Consider the following 26,674-nt stretch of genomic DNA (forward strand, 5'->3'; position numbering starts at 1 on the left):
TGAACTATAACATGAAGTTCTTAGTCAGTGTCCAGAAATAGGGATGCTGGCCAGATTTGGGAGTATATCACCCCTCCATGCAACCCATCTCAGGAGTTGACCACACATAGAAATTTATGGCACTGCCACAAGGTAAAGAATAAAATACGTTCATTTCTTCATTCATTATTCCACTCTTTGAAGATATATTTATAAAATATCCCTTTTCCCTTGTGTCTAGTAGAAAGTATAAAAATGAATATATGTGCTATTCTCTCTAGGAGTCTTTTACATCCTCTATGATTATAAGCTCCTGGCATGTTAATGACTTAATTAACAATACAAGAAACTAATATAAAAATGTCACAAGATAATGCAAGACAAACTAAGTGTATATAAACTGTTTACGATTAGGTTGAGGAAATAAAGAGAATAGTGCAATGTGAGACAAGTCAGTACGGATTCTGTCTCCCTCTGCTATGGAGATGCCTGGGTGGATTCAGCTGAGAGAAGAAATGCACATGTAACATCAGATTGGTGGGAGGTGGAATAAAAAAAAAAGGGAAGAGCAACAAATGTAATAGTGAAGGGGCTGTCTTCTATAAGAGAAGTGATCTCAGGACAGGTGGAGTCAAGATGGCATACTAGGAGGATGCAGAATTCACGTCTTATAACAACTAGGCACCTACCAGGCACTGGTAGAGGACTATGGACACCAAAGGGGATGGGATGAACCCCCAGCAACTGGTGATCTCTGCTTCTGGCTTATCCTCCAAACACCCCCTTTTTAAAAATATTTTCTGTTGTGGTTTTATTTTACCTTGTTATAGTTGTTTCAATGATAGTTTTATTTTTACTAATATATATTTTATCTTTCTAATTTTATTTTGTTATTGGTTCTTTGATAATGTACTGCTCCTTTTTTCCTTCTTTTTTTTTTTTATTTTCATTTTTTTTACCATGCCATGAAGCTTGTGAGATTTAGGTTCCCAGGCTGGATGTTGGGACCAAGCTCCTGTGATGGGAGTTATGAGTCCAAACTGCTGGACAAACAGAGACCCTCAGACCACAGGGAATATCAATAAGAGTGAGGCCTCCCAGAGGTCCTCATCTCAGCACAAAAACCAAGCTCTATCCAACTGCCTGCAAACTCCAGGGCTGGACAATTCAGGCCAAATGACCATTTAGACAGGAATACAGTACAACTCATCAAAAAGAAATGAAAAAAAAATTTGTCACAGATGAAGGAGAAAAATAAAAACCTACAACAACAAATAAATGATGAAATAGGCAACCTAACTGAAAAAAATTTAGAGTAATGATAGTAAAGATGATCCAAAATCATGGAAAGAGAATGGAGAATATACAAGAACATTTAATAAAGATTCAGAGGAACAAAAGAGCGAACAAACAGTGATGAACAACACACCTACTGCAATTAAAAATACTCTAGAAGGAATCAATGACAAAATAATTGAGGCAGAAGAATGGATAAGTGAGATGGAAAATAAAATGTTGGAAATAACTGCCAGGGAGCAAAATAAAGAAAGAAGAATGAAAGGAATTGAGGATAGTCTCAGAGACTTCTGGGATAACATTAAATGCACCAACATTCGAATTATTGGGGTCCCAGAAGAAGAAGAGAAAAATAAAGGGACTGAGAAAATATTTGAAGAGATTATAGTCAAAAACTTCCCTAACATGGGAAAGGAAAGAGTCAATCAAGTCCTAGAAGCAAAGAGAGTACCATACAGGATAAACCAAAGAGAAACATGCTGAGACACATATTAACTATCAAAAATTAAATACAGAGAAAAAATATTAAAAGCAGCAAGGGAAAAGCAACAAATAAAATACCAGGGAATCCCCATAATGTTAACAGCTGATCTTTGAGCAGAAACTCTGCAAGGCAGAGGGAGTGGCAGGACATATTTAAACTGATGAAAGGGAAAAACCTACAACCAAGATTACTCTACCCAGCAAGGATCTCATTCAGATACGACAGAGAAATTAAAACCTTTACACATAAGCAAAAATTAAGAAAATTCAGCACCACTAAACCAGCTTTACAAAAAATTACAACAAATCCTAAAGGAAATTTTATAGGAAGGAAAAAAGAGAGAAGGAAAATACCTACAATAACAAACCCAAAACATTTTAGAACATGGTAAAAGGAATATACATATTGATAAATATGTTAAATGTAAATGGCTTAAATTCTCCCACCAAAACACATAGACTGGCTGAATAGATATAAAATAAAACCCGTACATATGTTGTCTAAAAGAGACCCACTTCAGACCTAGGGACACATACAGACTGAAAGTGAGGGAATGAAAAATATATTCCATGCAAATGGAAATCAAAAGAAAGCTGAAGTAGCAATTCTCATATCAGACAAAATATACTTTAAAATAAGGACTATAACAAGAGACAAAGAACTACACTACATAATGATCAAGGGATCAATCTAAGAAGATATAACAATTGTAAATATTTATACACCCAACATAGGAACAGCTCGATACATAAGGCAACTGCTAACAGCCATAAAACGGGAAATAGACAGTAACACAAACATAGTAGGGGATTTTAACACCCCACTTTCACCAATGGACAGACCAACCAACTTGAAAATAAATAAGGAAACACAAGCTTTAAATGATATATTAAACAAGATGGACTTAATTGATATTTATAGGACATTCTATCCAAAAACAACAGAATACACTTTCTTCTCAAGTGCTCATGGATCATTCCCCAGGATAGGCCATATTATGGGTCACAAATCAAGCCTTGGTAAATTTAAGAAAATTGAAATTGTATAAAGTATCTTTTCCAACCACAATGCTATGAGACTAGATATCAATTACAGGAAAAAATCTGTAAAAAATAAAAACACATGGAGGCTAAACAATACACTACTAAATAACCAAGAGAACACTGAAGAAATCAAAGAGGAAATCAAAAAATACCAAGAAACAAATGACAATGAAAACACGATGATCCAAAACTTATGGGATGCAGCAAAAGGAGTTCTAAGAGGGAAGTTTATAGCAATACAATCTTACCTCAAAAAACATGAAAAATCTCATATAAACAACCTAAATTTACACCTAAAGCAATTAGGGAAAGAAGAAGAAAAAACACAAAGTTAGCAAGAGGAAAGAAATCATAAAGATAAGATCAGAAATAAATGAAAAATAAATGAAAGAAACAATAGCAAAGATCAATAACACTAAAAGCTGGTTCTTTGAGAAGATAAACAAAATTGATAAACCATTAGCCAGACTAATCAAGAAAAAAAGGGAAAAGACTCAAATCAACAGAATTAGAAATGAAAAAGGATAAGTTACAACTGACAATGCAGAAATACAAAGGATCATGAGAGATTACTACAAGCAACTATATGCCAAGAAAATGGACAACCTGAAGAAATGGACACATTCTTAGAAAATCACAACCTTCCGAGACTGAACCAGGAAAAAATAGAAAATATAAACAGACCAATCACAAGCACTAAAATTGAAATTGTGATTAAAAATCTTCTAAAAAACAAAAGCCCAGGACCAGATGGATTCACAGGAGAATTCTATCAAACATTTAGAGAAGAGATAACACCTATCCTCTCAAACTCTTCCAAAATATAGCAGAGGGAGAAATCCTCCCAAGCTCATTCTACGAGGCCACCTTCACCCTGGTACCAAAATCAGAGAAAGATGTCACAAAGAAAGATAACTACAGACCAATATCTCTGATGAAGATATATGCAAAAATCCTCAACAAAATACTAGCAAACAGAACTCAACAGCACATTAAAAGGATCATACATCATGATCAAGTGGGGATTATCCCAGGCATGCAAGGATTCTTCAATATATGCCAATCAGTTAATGTGATACTCCATATTAACAAACTGAAGGATAAAAACCATATGATAATCTCAATACATGCAGAAAAAGCTTTTGACAAAATTCCACACTCATTTATGATAAAAACTCTCCAGAAAGTAGGCATAGAGGGAACCTACCTCAACATAATAAAGGCCATATATGACAAACCCACAGCCAATGCCATTCTCAATGTTGAAAAACTGAAAGCATTTCCTCTAAGATGAGGAACAAGACAAGGTTGCCCTTTCTCACCACTATTATTCAACATAGTTTTGGAAGTTTTAGCCACAGAAATCAGAGAAGAAAAAGAAATAAAAGGAATCCAAATTGGAGAAGGAGTAAAACTGTCACTATTTGCAGGTGACAGGATACTATACATACAGAATCCTACAGATGCTACCAGAAAACTACTGGAGATAATCAATGAATTTGGTAGAGTAGCAGGATACAAAATTAATGCACAGAAATCTCTTGCATTCTTATATAGTATTGATGAAAAATCTGAAAAAGAAATTAAGGAAACACTCCATTTACCATCTCAACAAAAAGAATAAAACACCTAGGAATAAACCTACCTAAGGAGACAAAGGAACTGTGTGCAGACAACTATAAGACACTGATGAAAGAAATTAAAGATGATACGGACAGATGGAGAGATATATTATGTTCTTGGATTGGAAGACTCAAAACTGTGAAAATCACTGCACTTTCCAAAGCAATGTACAGATTCAATGCAATTCCTATCAAACTACCAATGGCCTTTTTCACAGAAATAGAACAAAAAAATTCACAATTTGTATGGAAACACAGAAGACCCCAAATAGCAAAAACAATATTGAGGAAAAACAAACAAACAAACAAACAAAAAATAGAGCAAGAAGAATCAGGATGCTGGACCTCATACTATACTACAAAGCTACAGTATTCAAGACAGCATGGTACTGGCAGAAAAACAGACATATAGATCAATGGAACAGGATAGAAAGCCCAGAGCTATACCCATGTGCATATGATCAGCGTATGTTTGATAAAAGAGTCAGGAGTATACAATGGAGAAAAGACTCCCTCTTAAATAAATGGTGCTGGGAAACCTGGACAGCTACATGTAAAATAATGAAATTAGAACACCTCCTAACACCATACACAAAAATAAACTCAACGTGGGTTAAAGACCTAAATGTAAGGCCAGACACTGTAAAATTCTTAGAGGAAAGCATAGGCAGAACACTCTATGACATAAATTGCAGCAAGATCCTTTTTGACCCACCTGCTAGAGAAATGGAAATAAAAACAAAAATAAACAAATGGGACCTAATGAAACTTAAAAGCTTTTTCACAACAAAAGAAACCATAAGCAAGATGAAAATACAATCCTCGGAATGGGAGAATATATTTGCAAATGAAGCAACTGACAAAGGATTAATGTCCAAAATATACAAGCAACTCATGAAGCTCAACATCAGAAAAACAAACAACCCAATCCAAAAATGGGCAGAAAACCTAAACAGACACTTCCCCAAAGAAGGTATACAGATTGCCAACAAACACATGAAAAGATGCTTAACATCACTAATCATTAGAGTAATGCAAGTCAAACCTAAAATGAGGTATCACCTCACACTGGTCAGAATGCCCCTTATCAAAATATCTACAAACATTAAATGCTGGCGAGGGTGTGGAGAAAAGGGAGCCCTCTTGCACTGTTGGTGGGAATGTAAATCAGTATAGCCACTATGGAGTTTCCTTAAAAAAACTAAAAATAGGATTACCATATGACCCAACAATCCCACTACAAGGCATATACCCTGAGAAAACCATAACTCAAAAAGAGTAATGTACCACAATGTTCATTTCAGGACCATTTACAACAGCCCGGACATGGAAGCAGCCTAACTGTTCATCAACAGATGAATGATAAAGAAGACATGGCCCATATATACAATTGAATATTACTAAGCCATAAAAAGAAACAAAATTGAGTTATTTGTAGTGAGGTGGATGGACCTAGAGTCTGTCATACAGAGTAAAGTAAGTCAGAAAGAGAAAAACAAATACTGTATGCTAACACAGATGTATGGAATCTAAAAATAAAAATGGTTCTGATGAACCTAGGGGCAGGACAAGAATAAAGACATGGATGTAGAGAATGGACTTGAAGGCACAGGGAGGGGGAAGTGTAGGCTGAGTAGCACTGGCATATATATACACGACCAAATGTAAAATAGATAACTGGTGGGAAGCAGCTGCATGGCACAGGGAGATCAGCTCGGTTTTTTATAACCACCTAGAGATGTGGGATAAGGAGAGTGGGAGGGAGATGCAAGAAGGAGGGGATATGTGTTTATATGTATGCATATAGCTGATTCACTTTGTTATGCAGCAGAAACAAACATACCATTGGAAAACAATTATACTCCAATAAAGACGTTAAAAAAAAAGAAAAGAAAAAAGAAAAAAGGAAGGGATCTCAGACTACAGCCCACCTTGGCTCATACCTTTCCTGACCCTGGTGTGTCATTTCCTTTGCGTGACTCATACATGCAGCCATGACTGACATTGGCTGGAGGCAACTGCATGCCCATTAATCTCAGCCAGCACTTTTCTTTCTTCTCTCTCATAAGGCCCAGGATAGACTCATTATCTAGAGGTAGCCACAGACATTTTATCACAGTGTGGCTCTGCCAACCTCTGCCTGGCTCCAGGATAAAATAGCCATCCTATTCATTGTATAACTATCTCTATTACAATTAAAGGTGAAACTGTTATTCTTTGTTATTTGGCTGAGCTTTGATGCCTTTTACCTTGGCTTTCCAGCTAATCCATTCTTCACCTTCTTGGTAAGACCTCTTACTTGTATTTGCTTGTAAAACTACATGTACATTCACAAGACAAATTGGAGTCAAATGCAAATAAAAATACACAGCTTCTATAAGATCAGATAAAGGCTCTATACAAATCAGTATCTAACTAAACATATCTTCTTATACTAGTTACTCATTTATATTGAATTTTATGTCAAGCAAACTGTTTATAATCATATTTTTCCTTTTTTCCAGCATATTCTCATGGGTAATAAACCCAAAGCACAGAGAGGTTTGTTGACTGAGCTTATGTCACACAGCAAAGTATCTATGTCATCCATCCATCTCTGCAACACACCTTCCTTTACATGTTTACATTTTTACTACTCCTGTCTTTACTCCACAATGTCTCTTCCCTGACACACTAGGAACATATTTTTCCTCAATTCTAATGCATCATTGATGTTTAAATGCTGAATCAATTTAAATGCAGTTTTTAAGACTAATGGGAGATAGAAATACATTTACTAAGTTAAATGTACACTTTCAATAGCCATGCACATGTGGATTCAGATGAAGATAAGTGTCAAAATCCAGTAGTTTGTATGTTACAATTAAAAAACTATATGTCCTCATCCTCATAACTACCAATCTTTCAAGGCCAAGTTCAAACGTCTGCATATCCAGATGAATTTCCTCTTTGCCTCACCTGGAAATGACTTCTCTGTCCTTAAAAAGGCAATCACACTTGCTTATTTATTCCTTACCTGACATTTAATTGTACTGCTTATCTAGCCAGGTTAGGTTCCTCTCATAGGAACGTTAGCATAGAAGATAGAATGACTTACATCCCTAAGCACTCTTACATGAAAGCAATAGGCACTCAATAAATATATCTTGCCTGTCTACGTAGAAACAAAATGTTAGATTAATTTCTGCTAGTTAAGTAAACAAACATTTTGCTTACACAATGTCATAGGTCTTTTCTACTGATGTGACTCTTTGGGTACTGTAAAGATTTGGTCATGCCAAAGCCTTTTTTATTGGTTACTGTTCCTTATGTTCTCATAATACATTTGGGTTCTCACAGGTAAGCAGGAATTGTAAACTTAGAGTTAGCTCTAATCAGATTCCTTTCCATCAGAAAGTAAGACATGTCTTTCTTTTCCATCAGAAGGTAAGACATGTCTTCCTTTCAGAGGGCTTCCCTTTAATCCCAAGAGGGTAGTGAGCAGAGGGAAAGCTTTGATCCTCTACTGCAGCCTCAGAAGGAAATTGGAAAAGAAAAGTGAAGGCTCAGTCCTGGTTCATAGAACTTTATCCAAATTGGGGGAAAACATTGCCTGGAACATCCTTAAGGTGGCTCATCTCCTTTTAGCCCCACAAATGGACTAGACCACTTGACTTTCCAAGTTTTCACATCTGGTTTTACCAGTATGTTATCTTTTATCTTTCAGTATCTCTACTAGTAACCACTTCTGGAAGTTGTTATTGTAACTTGCTTTAGCATCACCCGTCACTTGGACAGTTTGGGTAGAAACAAGATAGTTGAGCTTTTTTTGTGCATAAAAAAGAGTAAATGGGAATTCTAAGACTTGAAGTGAAGATACATGGACCTCTCCCTGGTTTTAGTGAGTGCATTTAATTCAAGAATTTTGTATCATGTGGTATTCACTTTCCTCTTTCTTTTTGATACTGCTTGTTCCATATCAACCCAATCCTGACTGCCCCCAGTGCTCCTGCTATAACTAATATTCTCAGCACCTTTGGTGAGCTTGTTGTTTAGTAGTTAAATGGGCATCTATCAGTAAGTATCTCAGAGGTGGAAAATATTCTGCCTTTTTTACTCTTCATCATGTCCCTCCCCTGTGTCCCGGCTCATCTACCTCCCTTGGCTAAGTAATGTAATAAACGTAGTCTTGTAAATGATGCTGATTATTACTGCAATTATTCATGTAATACATTGTAGGAGTCTCCAGTGTATTCACATAAGGGTGGACTTCAGGAAGAACCATTTTGGATAAGGAGCTAATTCTCTTTGCCCTCAGGTCCCACTTCATCCAGCAGTCCATGGATCTGTCCTGTTACGGATGGAATAGAAGGGAAACTACAGCTCAGACTTATTCTAAGTCAGGCAGCAGAGAAGTTACATTCTCAAGCAGTGGCATGCCCTCAATATTTATATGTACAGAGGGAAACAAATTTATTGTTTTTCTTCAAGTTGTTAAAGAAGATATTTATAAAGTTATAAAACATTTTTTTGCCATGTCAATTAGTCATTGCCCTGCCCCTCACTAAGTACTGTTGTTGTCCACTCTGCATCCCTTAGTGCAAACTGCTACTAATTCCTAATTTACTATTTTCAAAATAAATCACAATTTCTAATTGTGTCCTTTTAGTATTTCATGTGTCTAACTTCTACTCGCATTCATTGACTCATGAAATTTTAAAGCTGGTGGGAGCCTATAGATCATTTAGTTCAACTTCTTCCTTTCATAAACTAAAATAACAGACATATTAAGTGGTCTGTTAATCATCTGCTAACCAAATAAAAAATCAGGATGCAAACTAGTGAATAGAATGCTGGGTTCAGTACAATTACTCAATATCATTTTCTTTTTAAGCATGTTTTCTTTAAGAAGTTACCTTTAATGATTCCATACATAATCTTACTCAAATATTTGAATAACTTTCCGCTTCTTATGCTTCTAAAATTTACAAGTTATTGCAAATATTAATGGAAAAGAATTCCAAACTTGGGTACCGACTTGTTTGAACATAAAACAATCTACATATTCATGCTGGCTTTGATAGCCTGGCATGTCTCCAGCACACAGTAAACAGACGGATACAGAAGACCTTTATTACAGATGCTGCATTTAGCAGGGTGGTATCTAATACATTAGAGATGTTTTCCCAAGTTTATCCCTGTTAAAATAATTCATAATGATATCAAGGTCAGTGCAAGCTGAGGCTATTTGTTCTGAAGATACCAGACATGCAAGGTAAACCTCCTAGGAGACTATTACAAGTCATAAACAAAACACCCACTAGCGGTGTAAATTTTCATTCTCTCTGTAAATCTTCAGCTTATATCTCTCATGGAAACCTCTGCCCATTCATACCCAACACTTCCTGACTCAGTCCTTGCATGGACTTCAGGACAGAGCATTTACCATATAATTTATAAAGCTGTTTAGGACTCAAATCCACCTAAGAATTTCTGCAAAGCTAAAAAATAAATATTTCTTCCATTATCCAAAGATGAGAGGCCAGACTCAAGACATCAGACCTTTTCACTCAGAAGAGTCAAAGAAAAGGATATAAAATAATTGGAGTAGGCGTACTAAAACCTGTTTTCCAATCTCCTTGAGGAAATTAATTTTTATATCCTTATAAGTTGGAGAAAATTAAATCCATTTGATAAACTTCATGAGATATATCCTTTTTCCAAGGTTGGATCCTCCAGGGCTGTATTTATTATAAAACTTTAAAAATCAACTGTAGCCATAGGTATACAATAAGCATCTGATATTGCGTGTGGGAATATATTTCCTATGGGAATGAAAATATATGCACATCTTCTAAAAATATTGATATGTATAGTTTATATATAGGTATGTTTTGCATATGTGTTGGAGTTGTCTATTCAATTATCTCTGTAGATAAGATAATACACACGGCACTAATTTATCCATGAGACTCTGAGAGGAGGGTCAGGAAGGTGTGAACAGTGGTGAGGGTAGCTTGGTACCCATTCTATGACCAACCTTATGTAGAGAACAGGCCAGCTATAATTAACTGTAAGTAATGGGCAGAAAATTGTTTTCATGATGGGTCTTGTAAGACCAGGGAGACTCCAGTTGACAAAGTGTAGCATAGAGTTGGGTTTCTAGAAAGCTATGCTGCCTCTCACACCCATCTCATTCCGTGATGTGATGCCTGAAGGATGAGGAGTGAGTGAATTGTAGCAGTGTTGGCATAGTTTAAGCACTTTGCAGTTTCGGGGGCAGAGATGCACCACAAGCAGGAACAGGACAGGCAGAGGCAGCCCTGCTGAGGCTCCATCCCCAACTGAGGGCCAGCAGATGCATAGGTAAGAGGTAAGGGGAGATATTTGATAGGGAAGGTTGTGAATGTATTTGAGGCACCTCTGTGAACTCACCAAAATGACTGGGGGATATTTTGACTGTGTTGGACCATGTATTCATGACCTGATTGGTAACCCACAGGAAGTTCAAGAGGACCAGAAAGATTTTCCCCACTAATTCTAGTCCTCATTCTTCCTTCCCTTGACTAGTGCTTAGAAATTGTATCAGTAATGTTGTTTGGCATGCTCTCTGAGACCCCTCTCCATTTGTTTCTGACTATATAACTTCACCCTCAAACCATCTTTAAACTGTGACTTTTAGTTTTATTTTTAGTAACTAAATCAAGCACATTATACAGGTCTCAATGGTATCAAAAGGTAGTGAAGAGTAATCCTTCCCTTCTTTCCCTTTACTTCCTCAGAAGCATCTACTATTAACAGTTTCTTACGTGTTCTTCTAGAGAAATGCTATGACTATCATAGACTTTATAATGTCTTGAGAACACCATGTACCATATTCCTTAGAAATGATCCAAGCACATATACAGTGCTCAATATATATGTATTGATTAATTGAAAAGATAGATTGTTTCCGTATTTGTCAGGATCATAGAATCCCAAGGACGGGTAAAACTATATAGGTGACAATACTGACCCCAGACTCTCAGGGAATACACATAACTATACACATCAACACACAGCTCCTATGCTCCTGCGGGTAAAGAGTTAACACTGTTGGGGAATTCAAGATAAATTATGCTATGGAGAGTAACAGACCCTGAAAAAGGAAGCTGAGCTCTGGCCTTTTACACCTTGCAGAAGCAAATGCTTTGCGATGTGTATTAAAAGTACTCTTTGGGATAAAGATTTGGCAAGTCACCCAGAATTCTTAACTTTCCCACCACAGCAAAAATCTCATTATGTATAACCTTTTAAATGGAACCAGAGAAACATTTTCAACTTGATTCTCATTGAGCACAACATTTACAAGGAAGTACAGTCCAAATGGAGACAAAATGTATATTATTTTTGCATTGGACATGCAGTGCCAAGAGCACTGTTTCACTGTCCCTTTTATTCAAGAGCCAAGTAACTAGCTCACACTCTCTCTTTCTTTCTCTCTCCCTCCTTACTTCCCTCCCTCACACACACACACACACACACACACACACACACACACATCCTAGAGGCCTTTTATACACTAGCTGGGCAATAATTCTTGCAAGCATGGGCCCGGTATGAAGGTCCACCACTCAGTCTGACCACAGTGGATGTAGTAAATTTTAGTTCTTATCTCCTGGGGGCCCTATAGGGCAAGTGTACTTAAAAATATGCAAAGCCAACCCCAAGATATTTTGTGGTGATAGTTTTTATCATTGTTTGTGAATTTATCCTGTCTACCACCCTAGATTATCTCAGATACTCATGCTAGTTTATAGATAAACTTTGTTTCTTGTTCTAATGCTTGAGTTGTCATTACATTGTTTCACTTATAATAGCCTGACAGACTACTACCAGCTACTTTGTCCAGGCTTGGTGCTAGGTGCTGTGAATTACTATTCAAGTCATCACCACAAAAGTCCCATAAGAGATCTGATTATGACCATTTTACACACTTAGAAACCAAGAAACAAATAAGGCCACTTGTTATGATTATGATGTAGTACAGAAGACAGAATCTGTATTCAATTCTTCTAAATCCAAGAAAGAAAGGAAATTGATAAAACTAAATGCCTATTGTGTGTGAACCACTGAATGTGTGAGTATATCTCTTCATATGCAGACATATATGTACACATATCTTTCTTTTAATGTATGTAATGTTAGTCATCTTTGCATCTTAAACTTTTGTACTGATTCAATATAGAGAGATAATTAGATGTTTTGACTTTTCTTGTTTCCTTCAATAACCATTTGGATTAGTAGGTAAACAAAGGCTGAAAGAGCTCTTGGAATGGTAGATTTTAGGAATATGTAATCAATGCATTCTTCAACAAATTCTTATTTAGTGTGCACCATTTACTAGGCAGCTAATAGTGGGAAATGCTGAAGATTCAATCTTGAAATAAAAGCAAAAACACCTGTCCTCATAGAGCTTCTGGTCTGGAAAGGCTGGACTGGGAACTGGCGAATGTTTTCTGTAAAAAGCCAGATAACAAATATTTTTGGCTTTGTGGGCCATATGGTCTCTATTGCAAGTAGTTAGCTCTACCCTTGTAGTGCTAAAACAGCCTTAGAAAATGTGAGAAAGAATGAGTATGGCTGGGTTCCAATAAACAGATAGTTACGAACATTGCATTTTAGTTTCATATAATCTTCATGTGTTATAAAACATTATTTTTCTTTTGAGTTTTTGAACATTTAAAAATGTAAAATGCAAACATACTTTCCCAACATGATAAAGTCCATTGATGAAAAAACCCACAGCTAACATCATCCTCAATGGTGAAAGATGGAAAGATCAGAGGCAAGACAGGGATGCCCATTTCATCACTACCATTCAACATTATACTGAAATTCTACTCAGAGCAATTAGGCAACATAAAGAAATAAAATGTATCCAGATTGGAAAGGAAGAAGTAAATCTATCTCTCCTCTTAGATGCCATGGTTCCATGTATAGAAAATCCCAAAGAATACATATATCAAAATCTGTTATAAAGTTATAATACACAAATTCAGCAAAGTTTCATGGCACAAGATCAACATACTAAAAAAAAACTTATGTTTCCATATACCAGTAATGAACAATCCAAAAAGGAATTTAAGAAAACAATTACATTTATAATAGCATTCAAAAGAATAAGATACCTAAGAATAAATTTAACCAAGGAGGTAAAAATCTGTGCAATGAAAACTACAAAACTGACAGTATAACAAAAATTATACTGGCAGTAATAAAAGAAGATCTAAATCAATGGAAAGATATCTTGTGTTCATGGATTGGAAGACTTAATATTAAGAAGTCAAAACTACCCAAAGTGATCTACTGATTGAAAACAATTCTTACCAAAATTCCAGTGGCCTTTTTTTAAGAATTGGAAAATCTAATCCTCAAATACATATAGAATTTTAATTTGTCCTAAATAGCCAACAAAATTGAAAAAAGAACAAAAGTCACACTTCCTGTTTTCAAAACATCACAAAACTATAGTTAATTAACAGTGTGCACAGTACTGGCATTAGGATAGATATATAGAACAGACCAGTGGAATAAAATTAAGAGTCCAGAAATAAATCCATACATCTATGGCCAATTGACTCAATAACTCAATAACAATATGATAAACAACCTAATTTAAAATGAGCAAAAAACCTGAAGGGCTAAAGGACTTCTTTATCCAAAAAAGACACAAAAAAGGCCAATAAGCACATGAAAACATGTCAACATCATTTGTCATTTGGATAATGCAAAACAAAACCACAATGAACTCCCACTTCACACCCACTTAGATGGCTATCATATATATATATATATATATATATATATATATATATATATATATATATATATATATATATCATCAGTGGCTGTAGGAGAAGAAAGGAGGCAGAGTGGAAAAGAAAGCAAAGGAAAAGTGACAAGACAATGAGACTCTGGGTCCTTTACCCTATTTTGCTTAGATGAGATATCCTTTTCCCTAGGGGATGTAGGGCATCCTTGCTGAGATCTGGTTTTGTTTTTCCTTGTCAAGAAAAAAAATATATATATATATATTTATTTATTTATTTATGAATATGTGTATGTGTGTGCATATTAAATATATATGTATACATTATTACAATTATCTCATACATAGTGCGAAAATTTAGTATGGAACAATGGATTTCAGCCTCAGTCATTATGCTCACCACTGGCACATTTAAAACATATCAAAAATGATATGCCAGATCAACATACTTGGTCTGGGTTGGCCTAAGCATTGTTACACACATTTCTCAGGTGATTCTCATGTGCAGTCTTGGGTGGAGACTCCTAGCAGATGCCATGGCACTCTCAGGAATATGAACGGACATGGTCAAGGAAGACATCCCAGACTCCAGGAACACCAACCTAAGCTTCAAAGTCTAACAGTTTGCAGAGAGACCAGGAAAGAAAGAAGAGGTATTCTGGAAAGAGCTTTTTGAACCAAGGAACAGATCTGGCAACACAATGTTTATTTGAAGGATAAAGCCAATGGTTTTGACCAAAGGAGAGCAATAGTACAGGGAAGAAACACTGGCTTTGAACAGTAGATAGGAGTGGCATTTTTTAAACAGCATTTTAAAATTACAGCCATAATACCAATCTCTTCAACAACTTGTGCTATGTAATTCTTGTAGAGCAACGGTTCTGCCATTGGAAGCTCTGATTTCCATTTTCTTCCAATGTTTTTTACAGAGCCAGGTGCTTGCAGATGACTTTCCTCCAGTCCCATGGTGATTTAGGGACTTGGAATAAACACAGAACTTTAGTTTCCTGTCTGGCACTTTTCATAGACATGACATTCATTTTGAGATCTAAAAAGAAAAACAAAGTAATAGGAGCTATAAATTAAACTCTTCCAGAAAACTGGCTTGAAAGGAACATGCAGCTGATAAATATGTCAAGACATAAACATTATTTTTTTGTGTGCTCAAATGAAGTGAAAATCATAGAATTTCTTCAGTAATTTCTAAAATTAGAGTAAATCTATTTTTTTTGCTATGAGTTTCAGTACTCTAAAGAAGTTTCCAAAGAATGAAAAATAAAATTATATATGATTTGACATTAAAAATTCACTCATATTGTTCAATGTACCTATAGAATTTCTTTCTACCCTAGAGATGCTGGACCATTCCAGATAATCCCATCATAATGGACAGGGAGAGGATCTTATTCATGGATTTCTTCTGATAAATGTACTTTTTAAAAGTGTAACAGATGGGACTTCCTTAATGGTCCAGTGGGGAAGACTCTGCACTCCCAAGCAGGGGGCTCAGGTTCCATCCCTGGTCGGGGAACTAGATCCCACATGCCGTAACTGAAAAGATTCTTCATGCTACACTAAAACCCTGCACGGCCACAATAAGTAAGTAAGTAAATAAATAAATATTTTTAAAATTAAAAAAGTCTAACAGAAATCATACATTTCCCCATGATGGAGTTGCACAGAATTAGCTCACTTTAGTTACTTTTGCTTAGGATGGAATTTTATCATTTCATTGTCCAGATAATCCATTTGGATATTTTTTTTGTGTTTTTAAGTTACATAGAAGTTCTGGTTATTTGTTGATGCCATCTCAAATATGTGGGGTCACAGGGAAATAAAATAAGGAAGAGTGTCTTTGGTTGTTAAAAAGCTTGGATAATGGTTATAACTATGCATTGTTCTTTGTAAATTCTTGTATGTAAATGGTTGAGCTATAAAAATTAAATAATGACTCTAGTTTTAAATTCAAGCCTCTTTGGAAATTGTGAGATGGCTTTATGACCACACAATGACCTTTTCAAATCTGAAAATCTGAGAATCAAATCTGAGGATATATACTAAAGTTCCTAAAAATGAGGGCTTCTGATGTATTATATGTTGGTCCCAGAAAAATGAATCATAGGAAATTCACCATAGAAGATACCCAGGTATACCATGGGAACCACAGGAAATCCTTAGCACAAAACTCCGTTAGGTCATTCTCAGTCACCTTTTCATCCATTCATTATGAACACCTTTCAGCCCCTTCTAGATCATAGTTATTCTGCTATGCTCCCAGGGGTACAAATGTTGTGACACACATTGGCTGTCCTTGAGTTCACAGCCTCTAGGAAGTCTGATGTTGTTCATTTAGTTCATACATCACACTATTCAAATCTTGCTGACATAAATTACTGAAGTTTTAGGATGGTAAAATTAACTAGAGCAAAGCAGAATTTGAGTCCTATAGGAAATGAGAGATCAGAAAGTGAATTGAAGAAGTAACACACACAAAGATTAACAAAGGTGGGATTCATCAGAAAGAATGAACTAAGAATTTTCAGATCTGAGAACTCACACATCACATCTTTCTTGAACCAGTAGTATTTCTGATGGTGCTAAGACTTTTAATTTTGGTCTGTTGTTCTAAAACTATTTATTATTGTGGATGGCATTTTTCTAGAACCTGGAATGGAACTAAACCTAAAATTAGACTAAACAAAAGAACACATCATGCAAAGTTTGATATGGTAGACAGAACACCAGGTGAATGTGACAGAGGACAGGTCAGCTGTATAAGATTTGTGCTGTGATTGAGTAACTTCACACTGCATGGCCTGAGCTGGAATTTAGTTTAACTAAATGTTCTCAAGAATTGTATGTACTTTATCCAATGAAGGTAGAAAAAGTAGAAAAGATTGACTCACTATCCCTAGCCCAAATCTGGTCACTTGATAGATGTTCAATCAGTATAAAGTAGTGTCACACAGTTGTGAATGTATTTAGAGGAATTATATCGGACTAATTATCTAAGATGTGCAAACAAAAGTTTCCAGTTCTGGCCCCCAAATCTAGTCAAAATGTTGTGAACTCCTTAAAAGGTAAAATAATATTCTGTTTGTCTATTAGACTGTACAAAGTCAGGGAAATGGCATTAAATATTTTAGAAATATTTGGAAGAGCAAAGAAAATTTTCTGGTTTGAAGCATAGTTATATTTGAATATTAAGCTAGCCAGAAGTCTCACTCCTTGGGCATTCTAGTGATTTTAGTTTTAGTTCATGTAGATAACTTATGCTTAACTCAGCTCTGATAAAAATAGAATATTTTGTTATTTTGGGAGAAGGCAAAGTGGTTGATAGAGACTTAACTCTATGCACTAATTGTGGAAGCAAATTCTTCAGCAGTTCAATTTGTCTCTCATCTGCCAAGGCAGATGAGGCATATGGGTAAGTTATCAATGATCTATCTCATCATTTAATAAAACTAGGAACATTTTTCATTTACAGCTGTGAGAATCCCCATGAAGTTTTGTGAAAGTTTGCACTTTGGGGAATGTATTTCCAGAGACCACTCCTATATACCTTCCTAAATTCAGCAGCAGTCCACTCTGCTTCAGGACTGCAGAATAAAAGATTATCATCTCCTGCGGTGGGGTTTATAGGTACCAGGGCAGACAGACACATAGGTCAGACCCATTACCTCGCAATCAGATCAGAGGTGTCAGTCCCTCATCATCGTTCACTTTGACAATGTGGAGGACAATTTTGCACTTGATCTTTGGAGGAAATTCAGTTAGTGCAACTTCCCTCTATTTCTCTCTATTGCTGTGCTCAAGACCTTCAACACACCACTGATTGGAGAAAAAAGACTTGTACAGGAATAGAGCTTATCACCTAATGAAAGAGAAATGTAAACAAACAGACAAGTAAACATTTTGTCACCAACAAAGAAAAGGAAAACAAGCTATAGGCATTTCCTGCAGCGGCAAGAGCAAAGCCAGGTGAAAGTCACTCCCCAGATCTTACTTTTGCTTTAAAAGCTGTGTTTAATTGTTAGTCAAGATGAACTGTGGGCAGAACAATTAGTTGTATCTATATGAGATCTAAGCTGTAATTATTTGTTATATTAATCATGGCTAGAGTGAGAATTAGCAATGAACATTAAGTGATTTTTTTGAAATGGGGGAAAAATGTTTTTTGTTGTTTGGTGCAGCTGATTAAAAAGAGGGCACCACAGCTGGCTGGTAAAGCTGGAAGGGACAGAACCTTCAAGATTTGCTATCTATTTACTAAGAAATCTGGATCCAGGTGATCTCCTGTCACAACATTTATGTTTTGTATCCAAATGGCAAATCTGTGTGCAGGTTCCTCAGCACAGGTAAGGGAGGATCCTGGACAATGGATGTCATCTAGTAATTCAGTTGTGCCCTCTAATGTCAACTTTACTCAGTTTTTGTTTGTCTCCTTTATGTATTCTATATCTCTGTTTTCATGATGACAAAGATGTCATCAGCGAAATCCCAGGAAATGAGGAATGAGAGGCCCAGAGGCAAGTTCATTAGATTAGCATTTATTTCTGTGCAGTATTCTGAAAGGGGTAACTAGACATTTGGCATTCATCTAATCACTCATAGCTAACATCCAATGTCTCAAAGCTCTGCAATCTGTCCTCTTTTTAAATTAGAAATATAAAGACTTTTGGGGGGTACTTGAGGGAGGAAACAAAGAAAGCATAAATGTGGTGAGTGTGATACTGTGGGCCACAACGTTTGATAATGTGACACATTTAACCAGTCACATCCGTAGAGCTGTTATCGGCCCAAACAGCTCTACCCTGCTGATTCCAGTGAAAACTTTTAGACAAACTCAGCGTTCTTTTGCTCATTACACTGACCTGTCAGAAATGACAACTTGGCCCAGTCTGGTTATTCCATGCTGACAAGGTACCGTTCGGGCTTCACGGCAATAATGTTAGCTTTTAAAGGTACAATGTACTTAAGGAAGCTCATTTCTATGATTTGGCCAAAAACAGCCATTTATTTTCCTTGTCAGTGGAGAGGAATGCCTTAGTTTTCTTTAAATTAGGAGTCATTTTCATGGAGATTGTTCCTAGGAAAACCTGCAGACAGGAGAAAAGCTATTTTTTGAAAGGTTTTAAATTTAGCCTACTGATCAATGGTGTGATTCCCTGGTGGTGTGTTGAAGACAGCCAGCGATGCTCTGCTCTGTCCAAAGCATACTTCAAAACTACCAATAATGCAAGAAATAAAACTTCAATTTGGACATGAAGAGTATGCACCATCCCCTGCAAGCAAAGAGTGGTGCATTGGAAACGTCTTTCTATGTAGTTTGGGACATATGCAGATTCTATGCAGAATCTGGATCAAGGCCAAAGTGACAATATGACAAAGTGCTACACTTCTGGTCCAGAAGCAAATTTCTCCTTAGCTTTCCCCAGGAAGAAGAGACAGAGAGAATATTAAGGCTAACATTGGGCTTTACAATTAATTCAGAGTAAATGTAAAGAAAACTGGTGATGAACTACTAAATTGGAATAGGAGACAAGAAAACAGAAGTAAACTGACACTTCTTTCTTTAACTTTTCCCATTAATACAATGTTGTATTTGAGTCCAGCCATATGCCGAGTTCTTGGCAGGACTGGAATTATATTTTGACATTCAAATTAGAGTTGTATTTATTACTTTAACATAAGTAGATAGATAGATAGATAGATAGATACGTAAATACATAGATACATAGAAAGAGTTGACTTTGTATCAACTAGGATGTGTAAGCCATGTTCACCAACACTAGTGGATTCAAATTCAACTCTACTTGCTTCATGTTTTGTTTTTGTTCTTGTTTATGCTCCCTGTTTCAAATTCCCTATTTCATTCTAGGACTGACTAATGTCAATGTCTAATCAACTTCTCTGGCAAGTTACATTGAGGATTCACAGAAGACTATGGAAGCAGTGTTTTTTTGTTTGTTTGTTTGGTTTGGTTTGGTTTTTGTTTGTTTGTTTGTATCCTTTTAAATACTCATTCTCTATTTTAACATACAAAAACATTTGGGTGGTCTTTAGTTTACATTCACATCATACTCAGACTCTAAGTTTCTGAATATGGCCACCCAACTATTTCCATGTGAGGAAATGTGGGTTGATCCACAACACCATTCCAATCCCTGTGCTTTCTTCTATTTTTCTTATGTTAAGAAACTAGAATTTTCCCAAATATTCATGACCAAAATATATGAGTCAAAATTTCCACAAATACACATACTAAGATTAAATTACCTGGATAAATGAAGGTAGATTTAATCTGTGGAATAAATGCTGTGATTAATTGTACTTTTTATTATTTGGACCTAGTAATCAGTCAACCAATACATTTGTATTAAGCAGTCAGTACTCTTGTGCTACAGCAAAGAGTATATTATCCTCAAAATGTTACAATTATGTAAGGAAGGCTACACTGAAATATAGCAAATACAAGAGGAAAACACTATGTCATGAATAGGTGCCTATGTATGCTACAGACATCTAAGAAGAATAGGAGGTTAAAAAAGATGTAGAGGAAGATAATGGTGTTAGTGACTGCCCTAAAAACACAAGTAGTTTTGCAAATGCATACTCAGAAAGACATTCCAGGAAAGAGCTAGTGTGAGTAAAAATTCATAAATGTTGTGTCTGGGGAGAGGGAATTTTTGTTGACGGGAATTATTACAGTTGTGAAATAGACAATACTGAAAGGAAAATTTGGAACCTCCCTGTAGGGGGCATTGAATGATAGAAAAAAGAGGTTAGCAGTGCCCTTTGCTTTATTGCATTAAAGTTGATGTACAGTAGTATGATGGTTTCAGGTGTATTGCATAGTGGTTTGACATTTACATCCATTATGAAATGACATCCATGGTAAGTTTGGTAACCAACCATCTCCAGACAAAGTTATTACAAAGTCATTGATCATATTTTTATGCTCTGTATTACTCACCATGACTGATTTATTGTGTAACTGGAGGTTTGTACCTCTTTATCCCCTATACCTATTTCACCTTCCTCCCATAACCCCCTCCTATCTGGCAACCACTCATTTGTTTCTGTATCTGTGAGTCTGTTTTCATTTTGTTTAGTTTGTTTGTTTTCATTTTTAGATTCCACATAAAAGTGGGATCATGAGATATTTGTCTTTCTCTGATATATAATTTAACATAAAACCTAGATCCATCCATGTTGCTGCAAATTACAGATTTAATTTTGCTTTTATAGTTGAGTAATATTCCATTGTATGTAGTATATACCACATCTTCTTTATCCATTCATAAATCAACTGGACACTTAGTTGGCTTCTGTATCTTGACTATTGTAAATAATGCTGTAATGAACATTTGAGTGCATATATCTTTTTGAATTAGCATTTTGTTTTCTTTGGATAAATACACAGAAGTGAAATGACAGGATTGTATGGTAGTTTTTAATTTTTTGAAGAAGCTCCATACTGCTTTCCATAGTGGCTGTACCAATTACAATCATACCAGCAGAACATGGGGATTACCATTTTCCCACATTCTTCCCAACACTTATTTATTTTCTTTCTGATGATAGCCATTCTGACAGGTGTAAAGTAGTATGTGGTTTTGATTTGCATTACCCTGATGATTAGTCATGTTAAGCATCTTTTCATGAGTCTGCTGGCTATTTGCATGTTTTCTTTTGAAAAAAAAATTTATTCATGTCCTCTGTCCATTGTTTGGTTGGGTTATTAATTTTTTGTTGTTGTTGAGTGTATGAGTTCTTTGGATATTAATCCCTTATTGAATGCATAATTTGCAAATAATTTCTCCCATACAATAGGATGCTTTTTCATTTTGTTGATAGTATTCTTCACTGTCCAGAAGCTTTATAGTTTGAAGTAGTCCCATTTGCTTATATTTGAATTTGTTTTTCTTGTCTGAGGAGACATTAAAAAAATATTGTTAAGATTGATGTCAAAGTATGTATTGCCTATGTTTTAATCTAGGAGTTTTATGGTTTCAGGTCTTACATTTAAGTTTATTTTATTTTTTTAACATCTTTATTGGAGTATAATTGCTTTACAATGGTGTGCTAGTTTCTGCTTTATAATAAAGTGAATCAGTTATACATTTACATATGTTCCCATATCTCTTCCCTCTTGCATCTCCTTTCCTCCCACCTTCCCTATCCCACCCCACTAGGTGGTCACAAAGCACCGAGCTGATCTTCCTGTGTTATGTGGCTGCTTCCCACTAGCTATCTATTTTACATTGGGTAGTGTATATATGTCTATGCCAATCTCTCACTTTGTCACAGCTTACCATTCCCCCTCCCCATATCCTCAAGTCCTTTCTCTAGTAGGTCTGTGTCTTTATTCCCGTCTTGACCCTATATTCTTCATGACTTTTATTTTTTTCTTCTTAGATTCCGTATATATGTGTTAGCATATGGTGTTTGTTTTCTCTTTCTGACTTACTTTACTCTGTATGACAGACTCTAGGTCCATCCACCTCACGAAAAATAACTCAATTTTGTTTCTTTCTAGGGCTGAGTAATACTCTATTGTATATATGTGCCACATCTTCTTTATCCATTCATCTGTTGATGGACACTTAGGTGGCTTCCATGTCTTGGCTATTGTAAATGGAGCTGCAATGAACATTTTGGTACATGACTCTTTTTTAATTATGGTTTTCTCAGGGCATGTGCCCAGTAATGGGATTGCTGGGTCATATGGTAGGTCTATTTTTAGATTTTTAAGGAACCTCCATACTGCTTTCCATAGTGGCTGTATCAACTTACATTCTCACCAACAGTGCAAGAGGGTTCCCTTTTCTCCACACCCTCTTCAGCATTTATTGTTTGTAGAGTTTTTGATGATGGCCATTCTGACTGGTGTGAGATGATATCTCACTGTAGTTTTAATTTGCGTTTCTCTAATGATTAATAATGTTGAGCATTCTTTAATGTGCTTGTTGGCAATCTGTATATCTTCTTTGGAGAAATGTCTATTTAGGTCCTCTGCCCATTTTTGGATTGGGTTGTTTGTTTTTTTGATATTGAGCTACATGGGTTGCTTGTAAATTTTGGAGATTAATCCTTTGTCAGTTGCTTCATTTGCAAATATTTTCTCCCATTCTAAGCGCTGTCTTTTGGTCTTGTTTATGGTTTCCTTTGCTGTGCAAAAGCTGTTAAGTTTCATTAGGTCCCATTTGTTTATTTTTGTTTTTATTTCCATTTCTCTAGGAGATGGGTCAAAAAGGATCTTGCTGTGATTTATGTCATAGAGTGTTCTCCCTATATTTTCCTCTAAGAGTTTGATAGTGTCTAACCTTACATTTAGGTCTTTAATCTACTTTGAGTTTATTTTTGTGTATGGTGTTAGGGGGTGTTCTAATTTCATACTATTACATGTACTTGTCCAATTTTCCCAGAACCACTTATTGAAGAGGCTGTCTTTTCTCCACTGCATATGCTTGCTTCCTTTATCAAAGATAAAGTGACCATATGTGTGTGGGCTTATCTCTGAACTTTCTATCCTGTTCCATTGATCTATATTTCTGTTTTTGTGCCAGTACCATACTGTCTTGGTTACTATAGCTATGTAGTATAATCTGAATTCAGGGAGCCTGATTCCTTCAGCTCCATTTTTCTTTCTTGAGATTGCTTTAGCTATTCGGGTTCTTTGTGTTTCCATACAAATTTTGAAATTTTTTTGTTGTAGTTCTGTGAAAAATGCCAATGGTAGCTTGATAGGGCCTGCATTGAATCCGTAGATAGCTTCTGGTAGTAGAGTCATTTTCACAAGCTTGATTCTTCCAATGCAAGAACATGGTATATCTCTCCATCTATTGGTATCATATTTAATTCCTTTCATCAGTGTCTTATAATTTTCTGCCTACAGGTCTTTTGTCTCCTTATGTATGTATATTCCTAGATACACTATTGGTTTTGTTGCAGTGGTAAATAGGAGTGTTTCCTTACTTTCTCTTTCAGATTTTTCATCATTAGTGTATAGGAATGCTAGAGATTTCTGTGCATTAATTTTGTATCCCACTACTTTGCCAAATACATTGATTAGTTCTAGAAGTTTTCTGGTAGCATCTTTAGGATTCTCTATGTATAGTATCATGTCATCTGCAAACAGTGACAGCTTTACTTCTTCTTTTCCAATTTGGATTTCTTTTATTTCTTCTTCTTCTTGGACTGCTGCAACTAAATCTTCCAAAACTATGTTGAATAATACTGGTGAGAGATGGCAACCTTGTCTTGTTCCTGATCTTAGTGGAAATGGTTTCAGTTTTTCACCATTGAGGATGATATTAGCTGTGGGTTTGTCATATATGACCTTTAATATGTTGAGGAAAGTTCCCTCTATGCCTGCCTTCTGCAGGGTTTTGATCATAAATGGGTGTTGAATTATGTCAAAAGCTTTCTCTGCATCTATTGAGATGATCATATGATTTTTCTCCTTCAACTTGTTAATAAGGTGTATCACATTGAATGATTTCCGTATATTGAAGAATCCTTGGATTCCTGGGATAAACCCCACTTGATCATGGTGTATGGTCCTTTTAATGTGCTGTTGGAATCTGTTTGCTAGTATTTTGTTGAGGAACTTTGCATCTATGTTCATCAGGGATATTGGGCTATACTTTTCTTTCTTTGTGACATCTTTGTCTGGTTTTGATATCAGGGTGATGGTGGCTTTGTAGAGTGAGATTTGGAGTGTTCCTTTTTCTGCTATATTTTGGAAGAGTTTGAGAAGGATAGGTGTTAGCTCTTCTCTAAATGTTTGATAGAATTCGCCTGTGAAGCCATCTGGTCCTGGGCTTTTGTTTGTTAGAAGATTTTTAGTTACAGTTTCAACTTAAGTGCTTGTGATTGGTCTATTCATATTTTCTATCTCTTCCCGGTTCAACCTCGGTAGGTAGTTCATTTCTAAGAATTTGTCCATTTCTTCCAGGTTGTCCATTTTATTTGCATAGAGTTCCTTGTAGTAATCTTTCATGATTTTTTGTATTTCTGCAGTGTCAGTTGTTACTTATCCTTTTTCATTTCTAATTCTCTTGATGTGAGTCTTCTCCCACTTTTTCTTGTTGAGTCTGAGTCTGGCTAATGGTTTATCAATGTTGTTTATCTTCTCAAAGAACAAGCTTTTAGTTGTATTGATCTTTGCTATCATTTCCTTCATATCATTTTCAATTATTTCTGATCTGAACTTAGGATTTCCTTCGTTCTGATAAGGTTGGGGTTTATTTGTTCTTCTTTCTCTAATTGCATTAGGTGTGAGGTTAGGTTGTTTATTTGAGATGTTTCTTGTTTCTTAAGATAGGATTGTATTGCTATAAACTTCCCTCTTAGAACTGCTTTTTCTGCATCCCATAGGTTTTCAGTCATTGTGTTTTCTTTGTCATTTGTTTCAAGGTATTTTTTGATTTCCTCTTTGATTTCTCCAGTGATCTCTTGGTTATTAAGTAGCGTCTTGTTTAACCACCATGTGTTTGTATTTTTTTACAGTTTTTTTCCTGTAATTGATATCTAGTCTCATTGTGGTCAGAAAACATACTTGATATGACTTCAATTTTCTTAAATTTACAAAGGCTTGATTTGTGATCCAACATATGATATATCCTGAAGAATATTCCATAAGCACTTGTGAAGAAATTTTATTCTGTTGTTTTTGAATGGAATGTCCTATAAATATCAATTAAGCCCGTCTTGTTTAATGTATCATTTAAAGCCTGTGTTTCCTTATTTATTTTCATTTTGGATGATCTGTGCTTTTTTGAAAGTGGGGTGTTAAAGTCCCCTACTATGATTTTCTTACTGTTGATTTCCCCTTTTATGGCTGTTAGTATTTTCCTTATGTTTTGAGGTGCTCCAATGTTGGGTGCATAAATATTTACAATTGCTATATTTTCTTCTTCAATTGATCCCTTTTTATCATTATGTAGTGTCCTTCTTTGTCTCTTGTAATAGTCTTTATTTTAAAGTCTATTTTCTCTGATATGATCATTGCTACTCCAGCTTTCTTTTGGTTTCCATTTGAATGGAATATCTTTTTACATCCCCTCACTTTCAGTCTGTATGCATCCCTAGGTCTGAAGTGGGTCTCTTGTAGACAACATATATATGGGTCTTGTTTTTGTATCCATTCAGCCAGTCTATGTCTTTTGGTTGGAGCATTTAATCCATTTACATTTAAGGGAATTATCAATATGTATGTTCCTATTACCATTTTCTTAATTGTTTTGGATTTGTTATAGTAGGTCTTTTTTTTTCTCTTGTGTTTCCTGCCTAGAGAAGTTCCTGTAGCCTTTGTTGTAAAGCTGGTTTGGTGGTGCTGAATTATCTTAGTTTTTGCTTGTTTGTTAATGTTTTAATTTCTCCATCAAATCTGAATGAGATCCTTGCTGGGTAGAGAAATCTTGGTTGAAAAATTTTCTCTGTCATTACTTTA

This window comes from Mesoplodon bidens (assembly GCF_964165515.1).
Source record: "Mesoplodon bidens genome assembly, chromosome: 13".
In the NCBI taxonomy this organism is placed as follows: Eukaryota; Metazoa; Chordata; class Mammalia; order Artiodactyla; family Ziphiidae; genus Mesoplodon; species Mesoplodon bidens.